This window comes from Mytilus californianus, unplaced genomic scaffold (genome assembly GCF_021869535.1).
Source record: "Mytilus californianus isolate M0D057914Y unplaced genomic scaffold, xbMytCali1.0.p SCAF_57, whole genome shotgun sequence".
Lineage (NCBI taxonomy): Eukaryota > Metazoa > Mollusca > Bivalvia > Mytilida > Mytilidae > Mytilus > Mytilus californianus.
This window is the reverse complement of record NW_026262709.1, coordinates 1,087,895-1,103,352: the sequence shown is the minus strand read 5'-3', so window position 1 is coordinate 1,103,352 and position 15,458 is coordinate 1,087,895. Positions and strand designations below refer to the sequence as shown.

The following is a 15,458-nucleotide window of genomic DNA, read 5'->3' as shown; positions in this document are numbered from 1 at the left end:
AAAACCAAAAAGCACCATCAATAGGATCTGAAACATTATTAGGGGAAGGAGGGGCGATAATTCATTTAGATAATTCAATTAGCAAGAGTAGTAGCGAGAACAAAAAAGTAGAATGACGGATCGGTTGCGCTTAACATATCGCCTACAGCAATCAATACTATGAATTTGCGGATGCGTTCAATATAGTAACAAGATAGCAGTGAATATTAAGTACCTAAAAATGGTGGACGTCACTAAGTCCTCGGTAGTATAGTGGTTAGTATCCCCGCCTGTCACGCGGGAGACCGGGGTTCGATTCCCCGCCGGGGAGGACATTATTTTTTACTTGGCTTTGAATTTTCATTTTTTTAATTGTCAATTTGACCGGTATAGTTATACCGGATACTCCTTACGTAAGGGTTTGAAACCAATTTTCATATTGCTAATGCCGTAGCATCTCCAGTTCATTTCAACAGACGATGAGTTAAGTTTTGAACACTTTCCAAACATTCGAATACGTGTATTCATTTGCATTCATGCGCATATTTGTAAAAAGGCGCTTAGATTTACTAAATCCGACTATCATTGCATCATTGATCCTACACGACAGATTACACATTTTTATTATACATCCCGAATGTGACGATAGAAATAGAGGGAACGAACAAATTACATTAAAAAAAACACGAGAATCTCAATGATTGAAGGATTCGTGTAAGCACAGGGCATTATACTCGAAACGACACAATTCCCTATTTCGTTCATATCTGACTCTCTTCATTTTCAATGCTGAAAAACTACAGAAAAATTGAGTGTTGGCGATATTCAAAAATAAATGGAGGACCCGGGCATCGATCCCGGTACCTCTCGCATGCTAAGCGAGCGCTCTACCATGTGAGCTAGTCCCCCTGATGGTTACTGTTTCATTAAATAACGCCTTTATGCGTACAGGTGTCATTCAATCATTTTAGCGGTTCTAACTACAGTCCCGACTAGCCTCGAGAGCTATATTTGTAGACAGTGAGAACTAAGTGATCACGGAAAAAGAAATCAAAGATCTAACTAAAATATATTTAGATTTAGGACAATTAAGTGGTATGCCTACTAATGCTATGGCGGTCAGTCGCAAAAAATGCATAAGGTTGAAACGTCATACATGCATAAAAAGTCGCTAATGTGCTTTCGCTAAAAATTCTTGAACAATGGTAATATTTCAGAGTAAAATAGGGCCAAAAAATATCCCGTGAGGCGGAGTCGAACCACCGACCTAAAGATGTCAGATTTTCTTATTCCACTACAGTCTTCCGCTCTACCAACTGAGCTATCACGGGGTCTGTATGCAAATGGTTAAAATTTATGATTTATACGTATTTGGGTGTATAGGACATTTAGTAATAAAAACCAAAAAGCACCATCAATAGGATCTGAAACATTATTAGGGGAAGGAGGGGCGATAATTCATTTAGATAATTCAATTAGCAAGAGTAGTAGCGAGAACAAAAAAGTAGAATGACGGATCGGTTGCGCTTAACATATCGCCTACAGCAATCAATACTATGAATTTGCGGATGCGTTCAATATAGTAACAAGATAGCAGTGAATATTAAGTACCTAAAAATGGTGGACGTCACTAAGTCCTCGGTAGTATAGTGGTTAGTATCCCCGCCTGTCACGCGGGAGACCGGGGTTCGATTCCCCGCCGGGGAGGACATTATTTTTTACTTGGCTTTGAATTTTCATTTTTTTAATTGTCAATTTGACCGGTATAGTTATACCGGATACTCCTTACGTAAGGGTTTGAAACCAATTTTCATATTGCTAATGCCGTAGCATCTCCAGTTCATTTCAACAGACGATGAGTTAAGTTTTGAACACTTTCCAAACATTCGAATACGTGTATTCATTTGCATTCATGCGCATATTTGTAAAAAGGCGCTTAGATTTACTAAATCCGACTATCATTGCATCATTGATCCTACACGACAGATTACACATTTTTATTATACATCCCGAATGTGACGATAGAAATAGAGGGAACGAACAAATTACATTAAAAAAAACACGAGAATCTCAATGATTGAAGGATTCGTGTAAGCACAGGGCATTATACTCGAAACGACACAATTCCCTATTTCGTTCATATCTGACTCTCTTCATTTTCAATGCTGAAAAACTACAGAAAAATTGAGTGTTGGCGATATTCAAAAATAAATGGAGGACCCGGGCATCGATCCCGGTACCTCTCGCATGCTAAGCGAGCGCTCTACCATGTGAGCTAGTCCCCCTGATGGTTACTGTTTCATTAAATAACGCCTTTATGCGTACAGGTGTCATTCAATCATTTTAGCGGTTCTAACTACAGTCCCGACTAGCCTCGAGAGCTATATTTGTAGACAGTGAGAACTAAGTGATCACGGAAAAAGAAATCAAAGATCTAACTAAAATATATTTAGATTTAGGACAATTAAGTGGTATGCCTACTAATGCTATGGCGGTCAGTCGCAAAAAATGCATAAGGTTGAAACGTCATACATGCATAAAAAGTCGCTAATGTGCTTTCGCTAAAAATTCTTGAACAATGGTAATATTTCAGAGTAAAATAGGGCCAAAAAATATCCCGTGAGGCGGAGTCGAACCACCGACCTAAAGATGTCAGATTTTCTTATTCCACTACAGTCTTCCGCTCTACCAACTGAGCTATCACGGGGTCTGTATGCAAATGGTTAAAATTTATGATTTATACGTATTTGGGTGTATAGGACATTTAGTAATAAAAACCAAAAAGCACCATCAATAGGATCTGAAACATTATTAGGGGAAGGAGGGGCGATAATTCATTTAGATAATTCAATTAGCAAGAGTAGTAGCGAGAACAAAAAAGTAGAATGACGGATCGGTTGCGCTTAACATATCGCCTACAGCAATCAATACTATGAATTTGCGGATGCGTTCAATATAGTAACAAGATAGCAGTGAATATTAAGTACCTAAAAATGGTGGACGTCACTAAGTCCTCGGTAGTATAGTGGTTAGTATCCCCGCCTGTCACGCGGGAGACCGGGGTTCGATTCCCCGCCGGGGAGGACATTATTTTTTACTTGGCTTTGAATTTTCATTTTTTTAATTGTCAATTTGACCGGTATAGTTATACCGGATACTCCTTACGTAAGGGTTTGAAACCAATTTTCATATTGCTAATGCCGTAGCATCTCCAGTTCATTTCAACAGACGATGAGTTAAGTTTTGAACACTTTCCAAACATTCGAATACGTGTATTCATTTGCATTCATGCGCATATTTGTAAAAAGGCGCTTAGATTTACTAAATCCGACTATCATTGCATCATTGATCCTACACGACAGATTACACATTTTTATTATACATCCCGAATGTGACGATAGAAATAGAGGGAACGAACAAATTACATTAAAAAAAACACGAGAATCTCAATGATTGAAGGATTCGTGTAAGCACAGGGCATTATACTCGAAACGACACAATTCCCTATTTCGTTCATATCTGACTCTCTTCATTTTCAATGCTGAAAAACTACAGAAAAATTGAGTGTTGGCGATATTCAAAAATAAATGGAGGACCCGGGCATCGATCCCGGTACCTCTCGCATGCTAAGCGAGCGCTCTACCATGTGAGCTAGTCCCCCTGATGGTTACTGTTTCATTAAATAACGCCTTTATGCGTACAGGTGTCATTCAATCATTTTAGCGGTTCTAACTACAGTCCCGACTAGCCTCGAGAGCTATATTTGTAGACAGTGAGAACTAAGTGATCACGGAAAAAGAAATCAAAGATCTAACTAAAATATATTTAGATTTAGGACAATTAAGTGGTATGCCTACTAATGCTATGGCGGTCAGTCGCAAAAAATGCATAAGGTTGAAACGTCATACATGCATAAAAAGTCGCTAATGTGCTTTCGCTAAAAATTCTTGAACAATGGTAATATTTCAGAGTAAAATAGGGCCAAAAAATATCCCGTGAGGCGGAGTCGAACCACCGACCTAAAGATGTCAGATTTTCTTATTCCACTACAGTCTTCCGCTCTACCAACTGAGCTATCACGGGGTCTGTATGCAAATGGTTAAAATTTATGATTTATACGTATTTGGGTGTATAGGACATTTAGTAATAAAAACCAAAAAGCACCATCAATAGGATCTGAAACATTATTAGGGGAAGGAGGGGCGATAATTCATTTAGATAATTCAATTAGCAAGAGTAGTAGCGAGAACAAAAAAGTAGAATGACGGATCGGTTGCGCTTAACATATCGCCTACAGCAATCAATACTATGAATTTGCGGATGCGTTCAATATAGTAACAAGATAGCAGTGAATATTAAGTACCTAAAAATGGTGGACGTCACTAAGTCCTCGGTAGTATAGTGGTTAGTATCCCCGCCTGTCACGCGGGAGACCGGGGTTCGATTCCCCGCCGGGGAGGACATTATTTTTTACTTGGCTTTGAATTTTCATTTTTTTAATTGTCAATTTGACCGGTATAGTTATACCGGATACTCCTTACGTAAGGGTTTGAAACCAATTTTCATATTGCTAATGCCGTAGCATCTCCAGTTCATTTCAACAGACGATGAGTTAAGTTTTGAACACTTTCCAAACATTCGAATACGTGTATTCATTTGCATTCATGCGCATATTTGTAAAAAGGCGCTTAGATTTACTAAATCCGACTATCATTGCATCATTGATCCTACACGACAGATTACACATTTTTATTATACATCCCGAATGTGACGATAGAAATAGAGGGAACGAACAAATTACATTAAAAAAAACACGAGAATCTCAATGATTGAAGGATTCGTGTAAGCACAGGGCATTATACTCGAAACGACACAATTCCCTATTTCGTTCATATCTGACTCTCTTCATTTTCAATGCTGAAAAACTACAGAAAAATTGAGTGTTGGCGATATTCAAAAATAAATGGAGGACCCGGGCATCGATCCCGGTACCTCTCGCATGCTAAGCGAGCGCTCTACCATGTGAGCTAGTCCCCCTGATGGTTACTGTTTCATTAAATAACGCCTTTATGCGTACAGGTGTCATTCAATCATTTTAGCGGTTCTAACTACAGTCCCGACTAGCCTCGAGAGCTATATTTGTAGACAGTGAGAACTAAGTGATCACGGAAAAAGAAATCAAAGATCTAACTAAAATATATTTAGATTTAGGACAATTAAGTGGTATGCCTACTAATGCTATGGCGGTCAGTCGCAAAAAATGCATAAGGTTGAAACGTCATACATGCATAAAAAGTCGCTAATGTGCTTTCGCTAAAAATTCTTGAACAATGGTAATATTTCAGAGTAAAATAGGGCCAAAAAATATCCCGTGAGGCGGAGTCGAACCACCGACCTAAAGATGTCAGATTTTCTTATTCCACTACAGTCTTCCGCTCTACCAACTGAGCTATCACGGGGTCTGTATGCAAATGGTTAAAATTTATGATTTATACGTATTTGGGTGTATAGGACATTTAGTAATAAAAACCAAAAAGCACCATCAATAGGATCTGAAACATTATTAGGGGAAGGAGGGGCGATAATTCATTTAGATAATTCAATTAGCAAGAGTAGTAGCGAGAACAAAAAAGTAGAATGACGGATCGGTTGCGCTTAACATATCGCCTACAGCAATCAATACTATGAATTTGCGGATGCGTTCAATATAGTAACAAGATAGCAGTGAATATTAAGTACCTAAAAATGGTGGACGTCACTAAGTCCTCGGTAGTATAGTGGTTAGTATCCCCGCCTGTCACGCGGGAGACCGGGGTTCGATTCCCCGCCGGGGAGGACATTATTTTTTACTTGGCTTTGAATTTTCATTTTTTTAATTGTCAATTTGACCGGTATAGTTATACCGGATACTCCTTACGTAAGGGTTTGAAACCAATTTTCATATTGCTAATGCCGTAGCATCTCCAGTTCATTTCAACAGACGATGAGTTAAGTTTTGAACACTTTCCAAACATTCGAATACGTGTATTCATTTGCATTCATGCGCATATTTGTAAAAAGGCGCTTAGATTTACTAAATCCGACTATCATTGCATCATTGATCCTACACGACAGATTACACATTTTTATTATACATCCCGAATGTGACGATAGAAATAGAGGGAACGAACAAATTACATTAAAAAAAACACGAGAATCTCAATGATTGAAGGATTCGTGTAAGCACAGGGCATTATACTCGAAACGACACAATTCCCTATTTCGTTCATATCTGACTCTCTTCATTTTCAATGCTGAAAAACTACAGAAAAATTGAGTGTTGGCGATATTCAAAAATAAATGGAGGACCCGGGCATCGATCCCGGTACCTCTCGCATGCTAAGCGAGCGCTCTACCATGTGAGCTAGTCCCCCTGATGGTTACTGTTTCATTAAATAACGCCTTTATGCGTACAGGTGTCATTCAATCATTTTAGCGGTTCTAACTACAGTCCCGACTAGCCTCGAGAGCTATATTTGTAGACAGTGAGAACTAAGTGATCACGGAAAAAGAAATCAAAGATCTAACTAAAATATATTTAGATTTAGGACAATTAAGTGGTATGCCTACTAATGCTATGGCGGTCAGTCGCAAAAAATGCATAAGGTTGAAACGTCATACATGCATAAAAAGTCGCTAATGTGCTTTCGCTAAAAATTCTTGAACAATGGTAATATTTCAGAGTAAAATAGGGCCAAAAAATATCCCGTGAGGCGGAGTCGAACCACCGACCTAAAGATGTCAGATTTTCTTATTCCACTACAGTCTTCCGCTCTACCAACTGAGCTATCACGGGGTCTGTATGCAAATGGTTAAAATTTATGATTTATACGTATTTGGGTGTATAGGACATTTAGTAATAAAAACCAAAAAGCACCATCAATAGGATCTGAAACATTATTAGGGGAAGGAGGGGCGATAATTCATTTAGATAATTCAATTAGCAAGAGTAGTAGCGAGAACAAAAAAGTAGAATGACGGATCGGTTGCGCTTAACATATCGCCTACAGCAATCAATACTATGAATTTGCGGATGCGTTCAATATAGTAACAAGATAGCAGTGAATATTAAGTACCTAAAAATGGTGGACGTCACTACCCAGCAAACACACAACATTTTAAAAACATTTTTTAAATGTCATATGGACGTCTCTCACAAAATATTTCAATAAGATATCTTTTAAACATTAAAAAAATGTTTATTTTATTGTTTTTGAAATGTTTTATTTCTAACATTTAAGTAAAATGTTTTTACAACATTAACAAAATATTATTTGCTAATATCTTTTATTCATGTTCTCAAACATTGTTCTAAAATATCCCGTAGATATTTTATAATATAAAAAAATAATATTTTCTTCAATTGGTATTTTATATTTTAACAACATTTAAAGTAAATATTTTCCAAATATCCAAAAAACATTCAGCAAAAAAATGTTTTACAGAAAATATAGTTTTGCTATTTGCATAAAATGTTTTATAACGTAAAATTAAAATGTTTTACATAAAACATCTGAAAAATATCAGCTAAATGTTTTCTATAAAATATTCTGGCATACACATTACTTAATAGTCTTACTGATATTTTATTCAACATTTTACGGATATAAAAATAACATTTTATTTAAACTTTATTCAAAACCCCACAAACAACGTTTTGTGGAATTTGCTCGTTTTTTTCAGGATAAGATATTTTACTACATTTCATCAATATCACGACAAGCAAGATACTAAGGTTGAAATCCTTACTTGATATCTTGAAGATCCTTGAAGTCAGATTTTATTCCTTCTTATATTAAAATTCAAAAGAGTCAACATTAAATTAAGCAATAATGTATTAATAAACAATCACCTTTCTTTGATGTTTATTCATTTCGTTCGTGTATATTTTAGAAATTAAGAAATGAAAACTGTAACTGTACTAAGTTCAATTTTCGTATCGTTTATATGCCTTACGGAAAACCGACCTTTTCCGGAATCGACTTTTGTTTTATCACCGGAAATGATTTTGAAATTTGAATTTCGAAAGACAGGATATCAACAAAGAGAGCCAAGAAAATTGTTTGTTACGCGATATATACTCACTTGGTAAGAATGATTAATCTGTTAAGATGAAACTTGTGCATTCATTGTGTGTGTTCAATCATAATCGGAACCAAATTACATCTGTTTCTGGAGGTGCGGATCAAGGTTTTGAAAAAAAGGGGCCCCTGACCAAGGCAAGCAAACGTTTGGAGTAATACTTGTAAATAGTCTATACATTTATCTTATAAGTAGCTCCATAAGGGGGTCGGGGCCCCTAAATCCGCCACTGTTCAAGCATCTACGTACACCAATTTTGAATTTGTTCATTGATATAAAAAAATTATAAGGATATGTGGCTTGTGTGGTTGATTGCCAATACACCTTATCGCTATTTGTCCGCCATTACTGGCCATAGACATCACAAAAGTTCCCATAAAATGTTGACGTCATATATGAAAATATTTGACACCACAATTGAAAGTAATACACCTTATCGCTATTTGTCCGCCATTACTGGACATCACACAACTGTCACAAGTTCCCTTAAATTTTTGAAGTCATCATAAAAAATATCTGATGCCACAATGGAAAAGTGATTGTTGCTTGACGTCAAAAGTTCAAGCAGGATAGATTCTCGGGTCAAGCGGGAATAGGGATAAGGTGTATTATTGTATGACGTATGCTGACGTAAAAAGTTCAAGCGGGACAGATTTCCAAATACTGAAATAGCGATAAGGTGTATGAGACAGCTACATGTGTATCCACCAGAATTTAAATGACTTGGATAAAAGAAATTATAGGTCACTGTACCGCTTTCAAAACTGAGAAAACCAATGCCATATAGTCCACTATGAAGCCTTGACAAATAAATGTTAAATTTTTCTCAACACAATTGAAACAAAACAACTTACTAACTGCCTACATTAAATACTCATTATGAAAAAGAAATTTGACAGACTTAAACCAACAACAACTATTGCAATAAGCATGACTCAATACCTTGTTTCCGAGGCACACAAACAAGTTACAATAACACTAATATAAGCACCATGTGAATATGGAGATTTTTTTTCTAGTAAAATCAGTGTATGTATGTATTTGCAAAACAGTAAATTAAATTTCCCTTAACCACCGTGTATAATCAGTACAGCGGATATAGGTACTAACCAAGCGGGCGTGATCGATTTTGACCTCACACAGTAACGAAAATCTTTGTTTTGTTCACATAATATCAATTTGTACCTCAATCTAAACATAGTTGTTGTTTTAAGAAATGATTTGGTCGTAGGTTGATGATTAGAGATGTCTCGTTATTTTCCCAAAACAAGAACGATTACTAAAAACATGTGCAAATACTTGTCAAAGAAGTTGGCACGAGTTCGTCTCATCCGATATAATTCTATATTCATTCTGATAGAAGGCCACTGTGCGTGTGTAATAAGTATAGTTGTATCAATAATTGGCATTGAAATCTTTCATGCATATGTTTTTTTCGATATTTTATTCCGAAAAGAAGCGTTGTGTACGGTGTTTAGCTGACCACATAAATCCTTCTGTACGGTGCATAGTTAAGTTGCTGTACACCGTACACAAAAACAAAATTTTCATACTCTTATTACCCAAAAAGTTTCAAGGAATGAGTAATCACAGGTAGGTTTATGATTGGTAACTATTACTTTTGCCATGTATTAGCTTTCTTTCAGATAAAACATGTAAATGTCTCGACAATTGTGTCGAAATTGAAAGTTGGTGTTGACATTCACAACTATTTGCGCATTTACAAGTTAATTGTTCTTATTAGAATATAAAAATTGTCTTATAAATAGGAAAAAATCGATGCGAAAATTATTTTGGAGCAGGAATTTCAGATGTTGAGAAATGTACACTGAATGTTGATAAAACAAAGATTTTCGTTACCGTGTCAGTTCAAAATCGTTCATGCCCGCTTGGTTAGTACCTATATCCGCTGTACGATGATACACGGTGTTAACAGCTTAATGAACATTACAAAGACTATGTAAGACTTCAGTACAAGCAAGATAATATAAACTGTTGCTTAAAATTATATTTATTGCTTCATACACACAATGTACATACAATGTATCTTTTATTTTTTAAAGGAGCTACAAGAAAAGCCACAAAGGACAAGTTCAATATGCAGGTTTACAATTTGGAAGTGGCGCAGGTTCTTTGGAATGTCTACAACCTTTCAGGAGAATTTTTTTTTTTGAAGTAAGATTTTCATACAGAATTACTGTTATTCCATATTTAATTCAAATATTTAGCATAAACAATGCATTACATTCAAGATTAAGGGCATACAATACAGAAAAGATATCTGGATATTTGAATAAATTATTTTTTTGTGACAAAATAGAAACAAGTTGTTTATTTAAATCAATCTTTTAGTCCAACAGTGTGCTTTCATAAACAACATATTTGCTTTCCTTTGAAGTATTTCAAATACATATAAACAACTCATTTAATGACATCTGTGTGTTTCTCGGAAGTTAAGTTATATTATTATCATCATTGTGAAAACAATGCGTAACACTTCGATAAGTTATTATGTGCCTATAGTATACTTCTAGGACTGTATCATATGCCCTTAGATACAAATGACAAGTTATAAACTATGTCACTCTACAGAGTTTAACACTTAAAAAGGACAATAAGATGTTTAATGACATTATGTAGCAGGGCTTTTAAAGGCCCCTACATGATACAATGCATTTAATGATAACTAAAAAAAAACAAGAAAAACAACAGCCTGATTTATACAAAACAATAAAAGAAAAAAAATATGATGGACAACAATCAACGAGTATAATGAAATAAGACTCTTGACTGGACATATATCTAGTCTAAAGTTTTTTATGTGTTTTTTTTTTAATAACTAAATGAAGTTCAGCGTGGCATATTGCTCTCTCTTAACACGGTCAGCCATTTATCGTCCCCTTCCGACAGACTATCATTGTTATTTGTTTCAAAACTTTAAAGGGGAGGGGATGTATATCCGTCAGTCAACGTGAATCGTTCTATAATAAAGGAATGTGCAAGAAGTTTATATATGAATGTAAGATTAATTTTTTTTTTCAGAAGCATGGCACAGCAAGAAAAAGATATAAGACACTACAAGACATTCCAAGTGATTTTGAATAAGACAATTGATTGACTTTTTCAATGTATTCTTAAATAAATCAAATAGTTGATGTAAAATGGTGTTTTGTTCTCATCTCTTCAGCCAATTATCAATGATTATTGACTTAAGATTTAACCCTATTAGAAGTGTAGCGTTTTAGTTTAGAAAGATAAGTTGTATTGAAAAATCTGAATTTGGGACACAAGTTTTAGTCAATGTAACTTGAACTTAAAAATGTGTATAATGTTTGCATAATGTCCAATGGCATATCTGTCATGCATGTTCAGGTTGACATATGCATGATGTGTATAAGATAGGTAATAAAAGTTGAGAGTGAAAAACTAAACATTATACCATTGTGGTTGGAATGTGGGCTTTCTTGCACTGTCTGTCGTCTGTCCACCTATATTTGTCGGATTTGGTCCAACAAATATTTTCATCACTGTTTTTCCAAAAACTGCTGATCAAGAGGAGTTCATATTTAATGAGCTGCTTGATAGTGATAAACTGTGATGTGTGAACATTTTTGTATCTGGCACCTGTTTCCTGTTTGCTTATACATTGTATTTCAAAATGTTGAATGTTCTCAAATTTTTCATTACTTTAATTAGTAATGCTAATGAACAGAATCACTTCATATTTGGTAAGTGGCTTGACCATGATGAGTTGTGTCTGCCATTTTGGATGTGTCAAAATTTGTAGATACTTCTTGTTTTTAAAGACTTTGAATTGTGAATTTCATATGCTTAGCAAAACAACTGATTTATTCTTGTTTGTATATAGAATTAATCACTGTGTATAAATTAATTTAACTAATGATTTGTTATTTAAAAAAGCAGGAAACTCAATCAAAAGTACAGAAATTTTTATATTGATAGGATCTAGATATCAACCAAAAACATCTTCTTAAAACATTTTGAAAACATTTTTTAGGCACAGTCTCACTTGCAAGAAAACATCCAAAAAACATTTTTATAACATTATTTGATGTTCATGATGTTTTTCAAACGTTCAGAAAATATTTTTTAAAAGATTATCAAAATGTTTTATACGCCATTGTTTTTCACATTATCATGATATTTCTTTACAACATTTTAATTATATTATGCAAATATTTTAGGAAATATATTAGAAAACGTTTTAGCGATATTTATTCTACCATACATTTAATGTTTTTCTCACGTTTTTCTGTGATATTTTCATGACATTAGACACAACATTTTAAAAACATTTTAAAGATGTTTTTGTGTTTGCTGGGTAAGTCCTCGGTAGTATAGTGGTTAGTATCCCCGCCTGTCACGCGGGAGACCGGGGTTCGATTCCCCGCCGGGGAGGACATTATTTTTTACTTGGCTTTGAATTTTCATTTTTTTAATTGTCAATTTGACCGGTATAGTTATACCGGATACTCCTTACGTAAGGGTTTGAAACCAATTTTCATATTGCTAATGCCGTAGCATCTCCAGTTCATTTCAACAGACGATGAGTTAAGTTTTGAACACTTTCCAAACATTCGAATACGTGTATTCATTTGCATTCATGCGCATATTTGTAAAAAGGCGCTTAGATTTACTAAATCCGACTATCATTGCATCATTGATCCTACACGACAGATTACACATTTTTATTATACATCCCGAATGTGACGATAGAAATAGAGGGAACGAACAAATTACATTAAAAAAAACACGAGAATCTCAATGATTGAAGGATTCGTGTAAGCACAGGGCATTATACTCGAAACGACACAATTCCCTATTTCGTTCATATCTGACTCTCTTCATTTTCAATGCTGAAAAACTACAGAAAAATTGAGTGTTGGCGATATTCAAAAATAAATGGAGGACCCGGGCATCGATCCCGGTACCTCTCGCATGCTAAGCGAGCGCTCTACCATGTGAGCTAGTCCCCCTGATGGTTACTGTTTCATTAAATAACGCCTTTATGCGTACAGGTGTCATTCAATCATTTTAGCGGTTCTAACTACAGTCCCGACTAGCCTCGAGAGCTATATTTGTAGACAGTGAGAACTAAGTGATCACGGAAAAAGAAATCAAAGATCTAACTAAAATATATTTATATTTAGGACAATTAAGTGGTATGCCTACTAATGCTATGGCGGTCAGTCGCAAAAAATGCATAAGGTTGAAACGTCATACATGCATAAAAAGTCGCTAATGTGCTTTCGCTAAAAATTCTTGAACAATGGTAATATTTCAGAGTAAAATAGGGCCAAAAAATATCCCGTGAGGCGGAGTAGAACCACCGACCTAAAGATGTCAGATTTTCTTATTCCACTACAGTCTTCCGCTCTACCAACTGAGCTATCACGGGGTCTGTATGCAAATGGTTAAAATTTATGATTTATACGTATTTGGGTGTATAGGACATTTAGTAATAAAAACCAAAAAGCACCATCAATAGGATCTGAAACATTATTAGGGGAAGGAGGGGCGATAATTCATTTAGATAATTCAATTAGCAAGAGTAGTAGCGAGAACAAAAAAGTAGAATGACGGATCGGTTGCGCTTAACATATCGCCTACAGCAATCAATACTATGAATTTGCGGATGCGTTCAATATAGTAACAAGATAGCAGTGAATATTAAGTACCTAAAAATGGTGGACGTCACTAAGTCCTCGGTAGTATAGTGGTTAGTATCCCCGCCTGTCACGCGGGAGACCGGGGTTCGATTCCCCGCCGGGGAGGACATTATTTTTTACTTGGCTTTGAATTTTCATTTTTTTAATTGTCAATTTGACCGGTATAGTTATACCGGATACTCCTTACGTAAGGGTTTGAAACCAATTTTCATATTGCTAATGCCGTAGCATCTCCAGTTCATTTCAACAGACGATGAGTTAAGTTTTGAACACTTTCCAAACATTCGAATACGTGTATTCATTTGCATTCATGCGCATATTTGTAAAAAGGCGCTTAGATTTACTAAATCCGACTATCATTGCATCATTGATCCTACACGACAGATTACACATTTTTATTATACATCCCGAATGTGACGATAGAAATAGAGGGAACGAACAAATTACATTAAAAAAAACACGAGAATCTCAATGATTGAAGGATTCGTGTAAGCACAGGGCATTATACTCGAAACGACACAATTCCCTATTTCGTTCATATCTGACTCTCTTCATTTTCAATGCTGAAAAACTACAGAAAAATTGAGTGTTGGCGATATTCAAAAATAAATGGAGGACCCGGGCATCGATCCCGGTACCTCTCGCATGCTAAGCGAGCGCTCTACCATGTGAGCTAGTCCCCCTGATGGTTACTGTTTCATTAAATAACGCCTTTATGCGTACAGGTGTCATTCAATCATTTTAGCGGTTCTAACTACAGTCCCGACTAGCCTCGAGAGCTATATTTGTAGACAGTGAGAACTAAGTGATCACGGAAAAAGAAATCAAAGATCTAACTAAAATATATTTAGATTTAGGACAATTAAGTGGTATGCCTACTAATGCTATGGCGGTCAGTCGCAAAAAATGCATAAGGTTGAAACGTCATACATGCATAAAAAGTCGCTAATGTGCTTTCGCTAAAAATTCTTGAACAATGGTAATATTTCAGAGTAAAATAGGGCCAAAAAATATCCCGTGAGGCGGAGTCGAACCACCGACCTAAAGATGTCAGATTTTCTTATTCCACTACAGTCTTCCGCTCTACCAACTGAGCTATCACGGGGTCTGTATGCAAATGGTTAAAATTTATGATTTATACGTATTTGGGTGTATAGGACATTTAGTAATAAAAACCAAAAAGCACCATCAATAGGATCTGAAACATTATTAGGGGAAGGAGGGGCGATAATTCATTTAGATAATTCAATTAGCAAGAGTAGTAGCGAGAACAAAAAAGTAGAATGACGGATCGGTTGCGCTTAACATATCGCCTACAGCAATCAATACTATGAATTTGCGGATGCGTTCAATATAGTAACAAGATAGCAGTGAATATTAAGTACCTAAAAATGGTGGACGTCACTAAGTCCTCGGTAGTATAGTGGTTAGTATCCCCGCCTGTCACGCGGGAGACCGGGGTTCGATTCCCCGCCGGGGAGGACATTATTTTTTACTTGGCTTTGAATTTTCATTTTTTTAATTGTCAATTTGACCGGTATAGTTATACCGGATACTCCTTACGTAAGGGTTTGAAACCAATTTTCATATTGCTAATGCCGTAGCATCTCCAGTTCATTTCAACAGACGATGAGTTAAGTTTTGAACACTTTCCAAACATTCGAATAC

The 15,458-nt window shown here is 35.7% G+C and overlaps 1 long non-coding RNA gene and 22 other non-coding genes across 23 annotated transcripts; 9 read left to right on the top strand and 14 right to left on the bottom strand.

Annotated features, from left to right (window-relative positions):
- Positions 1–238: 238 nt before the first annotated feature.
- Positions 239–310, top strand: Trnad-guc (transfer RNA aspartic acid (anticodon GUC)). Its single transcript has one exon. It is a non-coding gene; the product is annotated as a tRNA-Asp (tRNA).
- A 505-nt stretch (positions 311–815) lies between these two features.
- Trnaa-agc (transfer RNA alanine (anticodon AGC)) lies at positions 816–888 on the bottom strand. The gene has a single exon. It is a non-coding gene; the product is annotated as a tRNA-Ala (tRNA).
- A 330-nt stretch (positions 889–1,218) lies between these two features.
- Positions 1,219–1,310, bottom strand: Trnay-gua (transfer RNA tyrosine (anticodon GUA)). Its single transcript is given in 2 exon segments — positions 1,219–1,254; positions 1,274–1,310. It is a non-coding gene; the product is annotated as a tRNA-Tyr (tRNA).
- A 304-nt stretch (positions 1,311–1,614) lies between these two features.
- On the top strand, positions 1,615–1,686 carry Trnad-guc (transfer RNA aspartic acid (anticodon GUC)). Its single transcript has one exon. It is a non-coding gene; the product is annotated as a tRNA-Asp (tRNA).
- A 505-nt stretch (positions 1,687–2,191) lies between these two features.
- On the bottom strand, positions 2,192–2,264 carry Trnaa-agc (transfer RNA alanine (anticodon AGC)). The gene has a single exon. It is a non-coding gene; the product is annotated as a tRNA-Ala (tRNA).
- A 330-nt stretch (positions 2,265–2,594) lies between these two features.
- Positions 2,595–2,686, bottom strand: Trnay-gua (transfer RNA tyrosine (anticodon GUA)). The gene is given in 2 exon segments: positions 2,595–2,630; positions 2,650–2,686. It is a non-coding gene; the product is annotated as a tRNA-Tyr (tRNA).
- Positions 2,687–2,990: 304 nt separating this feature from the next.
- Positions 2,991–3,062, top strand: Trnad-guc (transfer RNA aspartic acid (anticodon GUC)). The gene has a single exon. It is a non-coding gene; the product is annotated as a tRNA-Asp (tRNA).
- Positions 3,063–3,567: 505 nt separating this feature from the next.
- On the bottom strand, positions 3,568–3,640 carry Trnaa-agc (transfer RNA alanine (anticodon AGC)). Its single transcript has one exon. It is a non-coding gene; the product is annotated as a tRNA-Ala (tRNA).
- Positions 3,641–3,970: 330 nt separating this feature from the next.
- On the bottom strand, positions 3,971–4,062 carry Trnay-gua (transfer RNA tyrosine (anticodon GUA)). Its single transcript is given in 2 exon segments — positions 3,971–4,006; positions 4,026–4,062. It is a non-coding gene; the product is annotated as a tRNA-Tyr (tRNA).
- Positions 4,063–4,366: 304 nt separating this feature from the next.
- Trnad-guc (transfer RNA aspartic acid (anticodon GUC)) lies at positions 4,367–4,438 on the top strand. The gene has a single exon. It is a non-coding gene; the product is annotated as a tRNA-Asp (tRNA).
- A 505-nt stretch (positions 4,439–4,943) lies between these two features.
- Trnaa-agc (transfer RNA alanine (anticodon AGC)) lies at positions 4,944–5,016 on the bottom strand. Its single transcript has one exon. It is a non-coding gene; the product is annotated as a tRNA-Ala (tRNA).
- Positions 5,017–5,346: 330 nt separating this feature from the next.
- Positions 5,347–5,438, bottom strand: Trnay-gua (transfer RNA tyrosine (anticodon GUA)). Its single transcript is given in 2 exon segments — positions 5,347–5,382; positions 5,402–5,438. It is a non-coding gene; the product is annotated as a tRNA-Tyr (tRNA).
- Positions 5,439–5,742: 304 nt separating this feature from the next.
- Positions 5,743–5,814, top strand: Trnad-guc (transfer RNA aspartic acid (anticodon GUC)). The gene has a single exon. It is a non-coding gene; the product is annotated as a tRNA-Asp (tRNA).
- Positions 5,815–6,319: 505 nt separating this feature from the next.
- Trnaa-agc (transfer RNA alanine (anticodon AGC)) lies at positions 6,320–6,392 on the bottom strand. Its single transcript has one exon. It is a non-coding gene; the product is annotated as a tRNA-Ala (tRNA).
- A 330-nt stretch (positions 6,393–6,722) lies between these two features.
- On the bottom strand, positions 6,723–6,814 carry Trnay-gua (transfer RNA tyrosine (anticodon GUA)). The gene is given in 2 exon segments: positions 6,723–6,758; positions 6,778–6,814. It is a non-coding gene; the product is annotated as a tRNA-Tyr (tRNA).
- A 3,359-nt stretch (positions 6,815–10,173) lies between these two features.
- On the top strand, positions 10,174–11,262 carry LOC127703932 (uncharacterized). Its single transcript, XR_007983133.1, has 2 exons — positions 10,174–10,275; positions 11,143–11,262. It is a non-coding gene; the product is annotated as an uncharacterized LOC127703932 (long non-coding RNA).
- Positions 11,263–12,447: 1,185 nt separating this feature from the next.
- On the top strand, positions 12,448–12,519 carry Trnad-guc (transfer RNA aspartic acid (anticodon GUC)). Its single transcript has one exon. It is a non-coding gene; the product is annotated as a tRNA-Asp (tRNA).
- A 505-nt stretch (positions 12,520–13,024) lies between these two features.
- On the bottom strand, positions 13,025–13,097 carry Trnaa-agc (transfer RNA alanine (anticodon AGC)). Its single transcript has one exon. It is a non-coding gene; the product is annotated as a tRNA-Ala (tRNA).
- Positions 13,098–13,427: 330 nt separating this feature from the next.
- Positions 13,428–13,519, bottom strand: Trnay-gua (transfer RNA tyrosine (anticodon GUA)). The gene is given in 2 exon segments: positions 13,428–13,463; positions 13,483–13,519. It is a non-coding gene; the product is annotated as a tRNA-Tyr (tRNA).
- Positions 13,520–13,823: 304 nt separating this feature from the next.
- Positions 13,824–13,895, top strand: Trnad-guc (transfer RNA aspartic acid (anticodon GUC)). The gene has a single exon. It is a non-coding gene; the product is annotated as a tRNA-Asp (tRNA).
- A 505-nt stretch (positions 13,896–14,400) lies between these two features.
- On the bottom strand, positions 14,401–14,473 carry Trnaa-agc (transfer RNA alanine (anticodon AGC)). Its single transcript has one exon. It is a non-coding gene; the product is annotated as a tRNA-Ala (tRNA).
- A 330-nt stretch (positions 14,474–14,803) lies between these two features.
- Positions 14,804–14,895, bottom strand: Trnay-gua (transfer RNA tyrosine (anticodon GUA)). Its single transcript is given in 2 exon segments — positions 14,804–14,839; positions 14,859–14,895. It is a non-coding gene; the product is annotated as a tRNA-Tyr (tRNA).
- A 304-nt stretch (positions 14,896–15,199) lies between these two features.
- Positions 15,200–15,271, top strand: Trnad-guc (transfer RNA aspartic acid (anticodon GUC)). The gene has a single exon. It is a non-coding gene; the product is annotated as a tRNA-Asp (tRNA).
- Positions 15,272–15,458: the final 187 nt, after the last annotated feature.